The sequence below is a fragment of the Idiotropiscis lumnitzeri genome, chromosome 7 (assembly GCF_059441095.1).
Source record: "Idiotropiscis lumnitzeri isolate Australia: NSW breed Sydney's pygmy pipehorse chromosome 7, RoL_Ilum_1.0, whole genome shotgun sequence".
NCBI classification, from domain to species: Eukaryota; Metazoa; Chordata; class Actinopteri; order Syngnathiformes; family Syngnathidae; genus Idiotropiscis; species Idiotropiscis lumnitzeri.
Genome location: NC_142397.1, coordinates 12,386,009 through 12,400,875, shown reverse-complemented (window position 1 = coordinate 12,400,875; position 14,867 = coordinate 12,386,009). Strand labels below are relative to the sequence as shown.

General features: G+C 38.8%; 1 long non-coding RNA gene across 1 annotated transcript in view; it reads right to left on the bottom strand.

Annotated features, from left to right (window-relative positions):
* LOC148333589 (uncharacterized) overlaps positions 1 to 14,867 on the bottom strand; it is a 33,282-nt gene that overhangs the window by 7,244 nt on the left and 11,171 nt on the right. The gene's annotated exons all lie outside the window — the stretch shown is intronic.

Below are 14,867 nucleotides of genomic sequence, written 5' to 3'. Positions count from 1 at the left end.
ACTTCTGATCAGGAATAAACAGCATTTAATCAAAAGAGACTTGAAGACTCATTTAATAGTAAACACAAGTGGAAGGGGGAGACCAATCATAATAAATGCACCAAAACCTCTTCCTGCTGAGAAGAACTGTCATTTGTGCTCGGAATGAGATAATCAACGCTACCTGGAGTGAGGACAAGTGGCATATCAGCGCTCCATTTTAAAACAGCCCGGAAGCAATCAGAAAACACGGCAATCACTGTGAGACCATGTCAGACATCTGAAGAGCAAACATGGAGGTAAACGAAATCAATCAGAGCATCATCTATTTGGCAATATATAATTAACAATGCTCAACTTCAGGTAGACTGCACCAATTCAATCTTTGAGCACTTACGGTTTTTAAATTGTTCTCAATAGTAAACAATGGAATGAACAACCATTCTCTAAAAATATCAGCCTTTTGCGAGTAAACATGGTAACTCAGGAAAGCCATTCGGAGAGAACATTCCAAGGTAGCTTCTCATCTGAAAGATAAGAGCAGTATCAGTACAACACTTCCTAACTGGGTCGTGGACTGTGCTGAATTGCATATTGATCCATAACGCATCCTGCTGGCTGAAAAGGAGAGCACGATTGGATTCCTCAACATGAAGAATGACGATTGGTATTGGCAACCCCGGGCTCGCTAATCCTCCTGTTTTGCACAAACACCATCGATAGTGGGATGAGAACATACAGTACCTGATAATCCTGAATGATGCTGGAGACTATTCATTAATGCAAAATGATTGAGGGCATTCCTGATCACACTAAATCAACGTGAACAAAAAACACAGTGGCAGACTTGCATACTAAGTGGGAATAGAAAAAAAAAAGTTTAACACTACATCCGGCACATATAACAAAGTTATTAAAGATAGTAATTTAAAGGAAACAAATTTAAATTTAGTGGATTGAAGTAAAACCTTCCGCGTCCCAGATGGGGTGTTTCTGCAAATTTTTTTCACTTTGTCGAGTCCGTCGTGTAACAAGTGTCATTTGTCAACTACAATTATTTATTACATCATCTTTTATCACAACTCCATTCATCCATTATCTGTACCGCTTCTCCTCACTTGGGTCACCGGGGGTGCTGGAGCCTATCCTAGCTATCTTTGGGCAGTAGGCGGGGTACACCCTGAACTGGTTGCCAGCCGATCGCAAGCAGGCTCACAGGGCCAAACAACCATCCGCGCTCACACTCATACCCAGGGGCAATTTAGAGTGTCCAATCAACCTGCCATGCATGTTTTTAGAATGTGAGAGGAAACCCAAGGCCGGAGCCGGAATCGAACCCGCGACCTCTGCACTGTGAGGCCATTGTGCTAACCAGTCATCCTCCATGACGCAGCAATTGCATTCAGTTCAGGCAAATATATCATAAGCTGGAACGTATATTGTCAGATGTTGAGGGTAGGTTTATACGACAGCCATCAACACCGCTCATCCTGGACAGCATGACAGGATGGCGCTTGAGCCTATCAGACGTTGGCCGAAAGGCGGACGAAAAGAAATACTGATTTTAACGATCATCAAGGAATGATCGCAGCGGCAAATAAAGCCATCTCAGCAGTGCAACCACGTCTGTGTGTTCGTTTGGCTTCCAGACTCCCACCCCATCGCTGGCAATGGACGACGGGCGTTAGCCTCGGAGGAGGGCAACTCCAGCAATGATTTGCAAATCCTTTTCAACCTATATTCAACTGAATAAGCTACAAAGACAAGCTATTTCAAGTTCAAATTGATAAACATTGCAGGAAGTTTTATCCCGTCCCTGCTGACTGAGCCAACCAGCCACAGGGCACATCGAAATAGACAGCCTGTAAAACTCACATGCACATCATCGCTAAGTGGGAATTGAACCAATGCTGCTTGTACTAAAGTCAGGTAAGTTAACCACTTTGGCGTCAGTGACGCCAGAGCAAATGCAAATGCTAATCATAAATTCAGCTATGCTAGGAATGTTGAATATTCTTATCCCTATTAACTGAATAATAGCACTTGGGTATTGTGTATTACTGAAATAGTTTCATCAAACGGATGATTGTGGTAATTAATATTGCACTATTAAGATGTTGTCAGTTTTAGAAATTATGAAATTGGAGTTCAAGGCAAAAACAGGCGAGTTAAAATCAAAGTGGGCTGTTTTGTTTTCCCACAAAGTCATCACGACTGATGCAAGACTTTGCAACGTGTTCTCGCTCACAAATACTTGAAAGATCTGTTCACGTCTACAGCAACATAAAAAGCTTAGCGACAAGCATGAAGCTCAACAAGTAGTCAAGAAAATAAAATACTGAAGCTTTATTTTACATATGCCAATATAATTTTCCCGTACATCTAAATCAACCACGGGATTCTACGATCAGTCCTTCCACTGACATCAATTTCTGATGACTAAATCTTAGCAGTTGCTGAAGTCTACAGCCTACATTGTTAATGCTTTTTCCACATTGCAACAATTCATTAATGTTTGATACAATACCGGTAACACAAAATAGTTTAGTACAAAAAAAAAATAAAAAATCGGATGATCGGAAATGGGCTCAGATTTGTATGCGGCTTTTCTACCTTTGAGGTACTTTAACACTGTGTTCTCATTCACCTTTTGATCTCACAGGTTTCAGGAGCAACTGGGGGTTCAGTATTTAGTGTGGACAGCTGCCGTCAAGCGTCGAAGCAAGTTGACTTGGCAAGTCATTTAATTCAAGTCTCAAGTCAAGTCAGGCTGTTCCCAAGTTTTTGGCAAGCAAATCCTAAAAATTAGTCTCTGACTCGAGTCAAGTCAGACAGAAAGCCTCGAGCCCCCCAAATATTCTTATACTTGTACTTTTCGTACTTGTTGACCTTGTAAAATGTGACTGAAAGTGAATGTACTTTTGCTGATTGTTTTTCTCTGTTTCGAATTTTCAACACTTTAAGAAAACATTTGTCATAGGTAGGCGAATTATATCAAGGTCATGAAACAGGACAAAGGCAGAACACACTAATTCATTAGGGAAATTCATTATGCTTAGAAATTGTGCAATCAATGTATTGACTGCTTATTCAAAGCAGCACTATTGCTATATGAAAGTATATTATTGCAAGACAAATATCTCAAAAGATGAATAGACATTCAAGGTAAATGCCACATTCAACTCAGAAAATTACATTTAACAAGATAAATTTCAAATCAAATTTCCCCATTGTGGGACTAATAAAGGACATTTTTATCTTTATCTTTTATAAATACATTCTGTGAGGAAATTGTGATTCCCTTCAAAAACGGTGTATGGAAGATGTTGTTACCAAGGTTAAATGGGACCTCAGTAATTGCTGTGACTTTCTGGTGTTGCCTGAAAGTGTTGCTTTTGTAAGTTAGGTCATATTTTGGCTCAGGATAATGCATTTTAAAAATGTGAAAAAAAAAGAACTTATAAACGCACTAAAAGATATAAGCAATCACAGCAAAAACAACATGAGTGTGAAGGTTGAGTTTAGTTTTCCCACACAGATATGTAGTCAATATTTTGCATTCTAACATCACATTAACAATTTATTTCTTGTTACAAAGAGTAATAATTTTTTTCCTTTAGATCATGTCCTGCGTGTAAATGGTAAACGCTCACAAAACTTTAGACACACCCAAAGTCTGGCGACTACTACTAATAAATGCATAAAATTAAATTAAAATTAAAAAACGAATCCATAAAAAATGTTTTGTCCTGCTCCATTGATGTGAATTATAAATAAGATTTTAATTCTTAGAGCAAAAAAAAAAAAATACTAAAACAATTCTTCAAAGGAAAAAAAAAATATATTTATTTATTCTTAGCAGCAGTAGCAGTCACCTTATGACTTCCCTCAAAAAATTTACCACTGACAGATGAAATAAAATATATTTTCCTCCCATTGTGTTTTCCCCCAAAGTATCAACACAACTTTTATCGTATATTACTCGGCCTGGAGCGGTGTTGAAGAGGTTCAACTAATTAGACGTTCGGCGTACGACTGTGTCTGCACTATTCCACGTAAATAGATCATTGATTAATCTTGGAAGCTGCAAGTGAACTCTTTAAACTGTCTACACACAGACAGCCCCTGATTGATTCCATCTCTCTGCAAGGTTAAACCTTTGATATTTAATGGGGCAATTGGAGTCTGACCCCATCCTCCCATGCATTCATATCGATATAAAACTCTACATCCATCCTGGATTGTGCAATTGGTTTCATGGCAGGGACACTTTTGTGTGTTCTGGAAATCAAAACAAGCCATATAAACAGTGAGCTAGAAGCAGCTTGAAAAACTCAAAGAGACAGTGACAGAGTGGGTTGTCGTGGTGTGAGTTGACCTGCCAGTAATCTACTATATTGTTATCGCAAGTGACCTGTAGAGGTCCCTCTTGTACCACACTGGCGGTGACGGAAAGTGAGGAAGTGGGTGGGTGCAGTGCTGAGGGATGTGGTGACAGTCACAGGGTGCATTTGACTTTTCCTGCTTCTCTGGTCCGAAGGTCAAACTTATTTAGTCTTGAATGGTTGATGGGGGAATTGTTTGGTTTGAATGCCAGAATTAGAGAAAGAGCTTAGGTGCACTTTGCTGGCTTGCAATTGTGATGTCATGAGTATTATTTGGAAAATAGCTCCTCCAACCGAGCCAACGTGCTGGCCTTTAATTACCTTGATGCCTTCCTCTATGTTTCCCCACAAAGTAAAACATCTCTGGATGAATACCTCAGAAGGGATTCACACGGAATTTACAGTGGAGTGTCCATGTAGTGCAGTGATAAATTAAGATGATATTTTCAGAAATCCTGGAATAGGTTGATATTGGTTACAAATAAAATTGAACTCTTGTCAGACAAATTGCTACAGTAACACATTGTATACAAAGTAGTATGTTTAAATAACTCAAAGTGAAGCCCATGAACAGGATATTGTAGCAACCTCTAAATTGAACGCGAGAAGATCGGGCAAACCTTGCTTGGTCTAGATGAGTCTTGATTTCAGATGAAATGATCAGAAGACAAGGCCATAATCTGATGCTAAAAAAACATGAAAAAAGTGGTTACTTGGCGCCTCTTATCACCAATTAACATGACTGTTAGCATAGTAATGTGACACTTGGGGTCTCTAACCACTATAATAATTTTTTTTTTAGCTAAATTAGACTTTTAACATCGGGATCCTGAATATTATTACTGTTCTGGTCCAACCTTTTCTGACAGCAGACTGACATTTTATTGTAGTTCAAGCATGATAATACACCACGTCGCAAACTTTGGATGATCTCTGTCAGATTTTGAACATGACAATGAATTCTTTGTAATGATGTGACCTCCACAATCTTCATTCTCAAAAGCATTTCGACACGTTTGGGATGTGCCAGAAAATGAGATTCTCATAATTGATCATCAGAATATGAATCTATGAAGACGATTTCAGGCAGATTTGAAGGCTAAAGGTGTCGACTGTCAAACTAACATACACTGGATGGAAATGATATGTATAAAAAAAAAAACAAAGATGTGCTGTATGTAATTCAAGTATTTTTTTAATGCAATTTGAATATTGGGAATTATTCCTACAAAAGTGATCCCACAATTATTGTGACTTTACAAATAGTTCATTTATGTCTCACATAAAGCCCCCCCAAACCTTACACCTTTGCACAGTTAAGACCTAAAATCAACTATAAACTGTTGAACAGCACCCTGTGGTGTTATTAGAAACACATTATTTTCTTCCGGCATTTTTTTTTTTTTTGCAGGTTTGTCCAAGCAGCCTGTCAAAATGAAGTCGCTCAACAGTGTGGGCCACGTATGCACTCTACACACACAAAAACTTGTGGGACTTCAGCAGTTTTTAATGAAAATGAATGGGCTGTCATATTTCAACTCAGTAGCGGTGTTGTTTAATTCATTCAGAAAGGACATGCTAGCCTTAACATGCTTCCATAATTTTGACAAAGTATGTGGAGGCTAAGAAAATGCATCCTTGTGCTTTCCTGTGGGTGAACATGCTCTGTGAAGTGTGACAGTGTGACCCTGAAAATGCACTGCCTTTGAATGAGTGCTAGAGGTTTTACAGAGATAAATAAAGTGGAACGGCAGTCGTCCTCTTACTCAATCTCATGAGTATACTGTTGCTCTGCCTCCATTTACAAGTCAGTTCAAACTGGAGTCAGTTGAATTGTTCTGCAAGACAGATCATAACACGATTTAGGACAGTGGCGTCAATCTCATTTTAATTGGTTCTCTCTTTAAGTCTCCCCTAAATGTATGTTGTGCCATTATATCATTGCATTATTGTCTCTGCACATCCAGTCGGAATAGCAAATGAATGTATAAATAGCTTAGTAGTTAAGGATTATACCATTATCTCTGAAATAATTGTTTCTAACTCTGGAAATAATAGCAGCTATTAAACTAATGTAAAATCCATCTAGTTTATATAGTTGGATGATGAAAAGATTTATTTTTAACTTGTGAAGTCAACAAATACTTCAGTGCTGATCTTGCACGAGTTTACCAGTCTGTGGTGAAAAACCAGAAGCCGGGACATTGGTGAAATCTTGGCATGGCAGAAACCCAAATGCTGTGTGTGTGTGTGTGCTCTGTACAGTGGAAGCTTGCACGTTTCAGTTGATACCTCTCCAAACTTGTCTGGATTGATTTTCACCTGTTGTAATAGAAAAGCAACAGAGTTCAGGTGTGATGGGGAGCATGGTATGGTGTCAGGTTGGGCGCACTGGAGGAATTTTCATTCTTTTGGTATTTTCACAGACACACGCAGTTTGGAATGGCCGTTTGCGCCGCTGCGGGCGTAACCACTGTTGACTTGCTATCATTCCCTCTAAATTCAGTACAAGAGAGGTGCATTGGTCTACACGGCAGAGGAAGAACTGACCCGATGAAGGCTATGCAGGTGTTGGACTCGAGCAAAATAAGTACTTATAAGGAACTGCAGAAAGATGACAATGAACTTGTTGTTGAATTCGTCCAAGTAACAGATCTCTGCCGTGAAGTGTGCACTTGGAAACCGCCTTCCAACCAGATCATTTGTGTCCATGCGTGACCCCCCCCCAAACCCACCAAAGCAGCGGCAAAAGAGAAACGCCCAACCTGGCACGGCACGGTCCGTGAAATTCCTTAACGCGCTAAAGGAGGCTTGCACTGGCATGAAAATCAAGATGCCATAGTTTTTACAGCTGTGCGCACGTAAACTGTCTACGAAAATAAAGCCTTCTGTGTTAATCCCACAATGGACTTTGTCTGACCTGAATGTTTGCACTGTAATAAATATATCTTCTTTAGTTTGTTTACCGTAATCACTGGGCTGGAAAATTGTAGGAAGAGTCTGATATTGATGTGATTTCAGAGGTTGACATGATGACAGAGCATTGAATATTGTATGCAAGGGCATGGAATGGATGGGGGGGGGGAAATCAGGCGAGCGAACGCGTCTAATGGTTGACATGTGCATCTGGTCATAGGGGGGCCTCTGACATTGAGTGGAGATGACACAGTCAGTTGTGTGATCGCCAAGTGAGCCATTATCAGTCGCTATCATGTACCACTCCCCTTTTTAGTCTTTCTGAGAGTTTGTCAGTCTTCCTCTTGCTAGTATCACTCACCCAGTCTGCCTTTTCACTGTGTGTCATTTCCACTTTGAGTTTCTCAGACCAAGAACCCATTAGCCAACACCAATGTGCTTTTATACAGATTATACTCCAGACAGTCAGCAAGAAACCAAAAGTGATTCAACTCTCCCAGAGTGCATCCTAACACTGCTTGACTACAGCCTTATCCTTCTTGAAGTTAGCATATGCAAGTACGAGGTCCCAAATGTCCACAGGATTTAATTAAGCTACATTCTGTCAGATGCATGAGTGTCAAAGTCACACAGTGGTGCTGCATCGTCCAGTTTGTTGAGGAGCTCAGAAGTCTTCCGTGAACATCCAAGAACTGGAAATGGAAATGTAAGATTCGCCACGCCCATTTATGAAACTGTATTACGCAGCAGTGCAGCTTTTCTGTCCAAATGCTATAGCTAAGCAATTTACTAGTGATTGTGCTGAGGGAGCTCTATCCGCTCTACTGATATCTTCAGAATTTTAATGCCTCTAATAAAGATGCATTGTCATGATTTTGCTTGTATGATGAGTGTTGTAGTTTAAAATGTCATTTATGTCCAGCGCTTGGAATATGATGGCATTGTCCTCCAAGACATGTACATTTCCTTGTCTTGTGAAGTGTTCTGACAAAGTTAAAAGTTGCAATCTACTATACCACCACAATAAGTCTGCCTGAACCGTGCAAGAGCATGAGGGCCAGACTTGTTCTGTTTGTGTCTTGGTTTGTGCAGGATCATAGAACAACTAGTGCATTCTAAGATTTGAGTGGTGACGCGTAATGAGAACGAATGCGCTCAGGAATGGTGATAATCTGAAAAATACATTTTACCAGAGGTGCTGACTGCCAGTGTTGTAATAATGATGCTGATCCAGCATGTCCAGAATTTTTCTGCAAAACTTATCATATTAACGTGGAATAGGTTTGAATCTTCCGGTATGGAGTTTGCATGTTTTCTGCTCGTCTTTAATTACTTGTGTTAATGAACCTAACACACATTTAAGGTTAATTCAAGACTGAGAGTGCCCATTGATGTCAATGTGAATGCTTTTTTCTCCCGGGAGGCCAGTCCAGGGTGTATCCCGCCTCTTAAAATGGATGCATGGATACTTTATGTAATTGAACAGTAATGATTTGCGTTACAATCTTGCTTTCTGCTTTTGCAATTCTGTTCCTTCCACCAAAATGATGACATTTAACCTTAATACATTGGTGGCCTTTAAAAAAACAACAATGCCATTCTATTTTTGTAACAGAGAAAACATCAAATATCATTTAGTGCTCGGAGACTAGATGTACACAACAAACGACACACGAAAAACAGCTTGTGTGTGACGCGCTGCATATTTGATAATGTAACACGTTTGCTGTATTCCTTTCAACAAAGGAAAAGTGAGGTGTTAATTGCTGCTGCCTGCCCCCGATACTGTGAAAAAGCATGTGTGCTTGTGTTTGTACTGTTCGGTGTGGAAGGGAAGAAAAGTAACTCGGTGAGGTAAGTAAAGCAACATAATATAATTAAGTGGCATAATATCACTTAATAAGCCGTGTTCTTAATTATCAAGTGGAATAATAGCACATTATATTTCTCATTCACAACACTCCTCTCTGCACCAATTTTTACTCTGCCTAATTTACATTGATGCACATGGTTCTGTCTGCCTCGTCCCTTGAGAAGATCTTCTCTTTGACCCTGTGCGTCATCAGCATAACAGTGTTAGGGTGATTATTCCATGAGGGACGGAGATGTATCAGTGTGGAAAACATCACGTAGCACATCCTGATTAACAATCTGTCTGAGACGTGCTGGGCACTGGCTGCCTTCCTCTAGCGATTCTGGCTGCTGCCTTGCAGCTCGGCAAACGGGACAATGACTGAGGTCCAAGTGCATTAATGGAATCAGGCTGGGTTGGGATGTGTGCGTGTGTGTGTGTGAGAGGAAAAGTGTGTGAGGATGGAGGCTAAAATCCAAGGCAAGAAACAAGACTTTCTAAAGTACATTTTCCTCTCTTTCTTTCCTTTCTCACTGGTCGCAAGTTCAGTCAAGAGATGAGTGTTGTGTTTTGAGGCATGATGTGCATGACTCACAATTGTGCTCTCGAGAGAAAAACAATACACCTGAGTCAAACCCAATGTTCTCCATTCCCTCTCACAGACACAACAGCACAAATACCCACAACAAGTTCATGGCTTTATAGGAAATTATTTTTTTTGTCGAGAAATCTTTGGCCGAGTTATTGAATTTGGGACTGGCATGGATATCAAAACACAATAGAAGCAAAGATAATGAGGAAGAAAAGAGGGATAAATTTGACGTAATGTCTGCAAAGCCAGCTATGTTCATGTTTTAGATGTTTACATTACTCTCAAGTATTGGAATAGTGAGGCAAATTCCTTGATATTTTCCGTCGACTGAAATCATTTGGGCTCAAAAGATGAATTTAAAACAGAAGAACTGCCACCCATTTGAATGTGTCACACATCTTGGAATATAACATTTTTTGTAACGTGGTCTCATCATTTTGGAGCAGTAAAAAATACTGTATCAAATACACTTGTAAAAAAAATATGCATGAATATTTGAATATATATTTCAGTAACTGTGTCAAGCCTTCAGCACTAAACCTTTGCAATGTCCTTTTGTGATGATTTTCCAGGCTTTCACAGCAGCCTCTTTCAGTGGTTGTTTGTTTGGAGGATTGATTTCGCTGGGTCAAAACCTTTCACTTCTTGAATGCCTTTATGTTTTGGGTTAATATTTGTCTCAACAGTCCATAAAACTGTACTTGCCTGTTATTTTGATTAAATATCAGAGTTGCCTTCCTACTCTTCTTGTGTTTCTTATGGTTTGCATCAAGTGTAAATAAGGCCTCATTGGGTTTATGGCACATTTCCCAAACTGTGTCGACACTGTGCTGCAACTGTGTTGTTTTGTTTCTGGCGACATCTGTTGGATTTTAAAAGTTACTGCATGCAACTTAGATAAAGACTGAAAACTGACGGTCAATTCTGCCCTACAAACATTCCTGTTGATGTCACAAACATTTTTTTTTTTTACAGACGTGAAAATATTGCGTCAACGGGTGTTGTTTACCTTTCTTCTTTTCAATGTTTGACCAACAACTAGTTTGCTTTAACTGTTGCTTATCTGTCTTTTATAATGACAGAGGTTAGTTCATATGTTTTCCTGTTGGTTACACCACTTAACAAGTAACAATGCAGTCTTCACAGACAAAACAAAACTTTGAAACTAACCGTAGATATTCAACTCTGTTTAGTGTTTTAATAATCAATGCAAAAAAATAATAAATACAAGCAATTCCATGCCTGAAAGTAAAAAAAAAAAAATCTACATTACTTATTCATCTGGAATTTGGTGAGAGTGTTACCCCATAGTGTGCAACAAGTGAGAAAAACAAAAGACGGAGAGATAAACAACAGTAAAGAGCTCATTTTTCTTTCAACTCAATTAAGTGTTACACTTTATCAGGGGCTCCTTCTCGATGCTTAAACCCTGAAGCTCACGGTCTCCCACCGTGTTTTTACACGATTACTGGCTGAAACTGATGAAGCCAAGTCTGTTTGTTGTCAGGGTGCTATTTTCCTGTCAGTTAATGGGTGTGCTCATCCATGCCTATGGGTGAGAGGATTTTTTTGAAAAAGTGGAAAATAAGAAAAGTACTCTGTAGGTGAACGGGGCAGCAAATGGGGCTATATTCTGAAAGTTTTGTTGTGTTTTAATGTTTTCATTTCAGCTTGCGGTAGATTCTTTGAAGAGTCAGAAGTCTAGCTGTCACCAACATGACACCTGCGGGCAACAAAATACTGAGGACCACATGAGGAGCATGCAACCCTTTTCTAAAAATAGCTCATCAGTGATGGGACAATGTGATATCCGAGCAATGATACAGAGGTGATCATGAAAAAATATATAATAATATAATTATTATTTATTATTTTGAGCCAAAACATTATGTCAGAAGTGGATATCAAACTGGTAGCACTTTGCATTGATCCATACCCAAGAATTGGCTCTGAATTTGAAAAAGGTTGGTGATCCCTGAGATAAACTAACCGTTAACTTGCTTCTCTAATGCAACTAATGTATCTAAAAACATTTCAAAGGGACAAACGTGGACACACTGCAACCTGCAATCTACGCTGCTTTTTCAGGCAATAATAGACAGTATCAATTACTTCAACCGTGGCACGTCACCTGTCTTGAGTGATCGACTCACATCAGGTCTCCCAAGTAATTCAAAGCAGAAACCATGCAGTCGTGTATTTTTAACAGTCTGTGTTATGTAGATGTGCTCACTTTACACCACTAACGTGTACATGTTTGTTTGTATGAGACATTATTACACTATTGTCATTGCTGACCTTCAAGGTGATTTGGATCCAAATAGGGAAGTGCTATTAAGTTGAAAGATTGATTACTCTCTTCTTGATGTGTAAGGTTAAGCTCCATATTTGCTTGTGGTAAGCGTGCGTGTGCAGGGGTGTGTTTGCATGTGTGTGTTTTCAGGGTCAAACCACCCATTAAGGGATCTATGTGAGTCACTAAGAATCACATTCTTGGGATGCCAATAACTGACTTCCCAAACAAGAAAATTTTCAGATCATACTGTTTACATGATTTGAACACAATTGTGTTTATATATTAGAGTATATATTCCAGTTGAGTCAGTGTCGCCATAAGGTGACATTGAGACGCTTCCATTTCACTCCCAAAAATCCGAGATTTCCCATTCATTTTATCGTTGCATTAGTTAGTCGTTTTGCCTTTTGAAATCCAAATTGATCAAGCTCACGGAATCTTTTTTAAAATAAATTAATTGTTGGCAGACAATTTACAGGTGATGAAAAAAGAAGAAAGAAAAGAAGATGTATGTAACCTATCATTGTATCCATGTTACATGTTGATTGGACAAAGAAAAGTTCTCCAAGGCATGGCTGATTAGTCTTTGCCTTGTTTTTCTTTTATGATTATTTAAAAAAATATTAGTTTTTAAAAATATTTTTTATTTATTATTTTGTCAATTTTCCATTTTTTTTAATTCATTATTATTATTATCCCTTGTAGATACAATGATGAGTATTATAAATTAACGAAAAATGGTGCAGAATATATTGACGTGTGATAAAATCACAAGAACAAAAGAATCATTTCATCTTGGCTAGCATTCATTTCCTTTATGTTTGAGCATGCTCGTCTGCATTTGTTAAGCAAATGAATACTATCTCAGCACTTTGTCTGAATATAGATCACTGATCCAAACGGATGACTGTTGTGTTCACACATCACAACACAATCTCAATTATCCGCACTAGTGGCGATAGAATAGATTGAAATGATAAACTTTCTAATGCACTATTAGCATTAATATCCCTGCTACTCTAATTATTCTGTACGTTTGGGTGTGTAGATGCAGCAGCGCATTAACATATTTTCAAGAATCATTATTTTGATTTGATTTCATTCCCTGAAGGGCGAATCAATTTACGGTGCAATGTACTCTATATTACGTTGAATAAATTCCACTACACAGCAAAATGTGTTTGCTTTGTTGTGTATAGTTAAAAAAGAAACCACAGTGTGAGAGGAAGAAAAAAAAGGGACAGTGAGACAGTCTAGACGAAGTATAAATGACTGAGTGTGCCCGCAGAAGGGGATGAACACCAATCATAATGTAGTTCTTCGCACAAACGGAATGAAAAGTTTTCCTCAGCCGTCTCTGGGGGGAAACTAATATAAACAGAGAAATGTAAAAATGTCATGTAGGAAGCAGGTTGGTGAATGATCACCCTCTTAGATCTGCTCCTGATCTAAGGAGACAACTTTTCACTGCCATTGACACGAGCACAAACTTGGTCTTACGCCAGTGGATGGCACTAGAACGACAGTTAAACTTGGGTCCATTGCTATTTGATCCTTTTTTTTTTTTTTTTTTTACAAAAACAAACATTGTACATACTATAAGAGGGTAGGAACCATGGCTAGGGGGCATTGTAGCCCCGTTAAATATGAGTGTAACCCTAGTTTGGGCCAGCCTGTATTTTATTTGTATTCTAATACATATTTACAAATTATTTTCTCAGCCTTGTATGTTTTGGTCAAGCAACAATTTCGCACAGTGAGAAAAAAAAAAATTCTGGAGCCGTTCCGGAAGGGAAAGAGAAAGACGTTGGCATTGAAAACCTGCGTGTTGTGGTGTAAGAGGCTGATTTAGCAGGTAGTATAATTGATTTAGAACAGCAGAGTGAGCAGAAGCGGGGCCCATTGCTCAAGCAGGAACTAATCTACTGCCAGTGGGATCATTTTACAATGCTGCTCCCCTGTGGACTTCTTCATACAAATGTGAAGTGACTCAAACTCCTCATCTACAATCTAGCCAACGCAGTGGAGTGAGGAAACACAATCCTACTGGGCTTGTACTGTCAACGTTCGTATTTTTGCTCTGTTTGAGAGAGCTAAGTGGGTGTGGGGGGGATAGCTCGCAAGATTAGACAGTATTGCTCATTCTCTTCTCATTCCACACAGACAAGAAATAGCAAAGAACATTTGCTTGTGTCTTGAAAGAATCCTGGTAGCCTTGTGTGCTATTGTAAAATGTTAGCTGTTCTGCTGAAATTGTCAATGGTTACATGGATTGCTATTATTATGGCTTTAATGGTACTGCACTTTTTTTTCCCAGCATGAAGACCTTTTTTTGTTGCGTGAAATGAACAGTCATCATCAGGTCTAAAAATAAGACCAATTTATATAAAACGAGTACGTACATACAGCGCTTCATATTGCAATATATAATTTTTAATATAGAGAATGATTCATTATGAACATTTATTGTTATGAATAAACATGACTCATAAATGTGATTAGGCCATTTGAATTCTTCATTGCAACACGTTCCCGCACAATGATGTTCATTTGATCACTGTCTCTTTGATATCTTAAACATAACGAAGCTCCAGAATGAGCCAACGATATGTATCATCTGTGAGATTCATAATGCTGAAAGTAACTTTGAATTAAAATCAGCTCATATTTTTTTGTGAAATCCAGCAAACAGTACCCATCTGAAAAAAAATTCTAATGAGTTTTCCAAACAAAGCAGGCAGTTTGTCCACTATATATGATTTGCTCTTCTACCGCTATTTGACGACCTCAAAAGCTCCTTTAATTGCATAAGGGCTCCAAAGAATTGTTGCCTAGAGACAGGGAAAT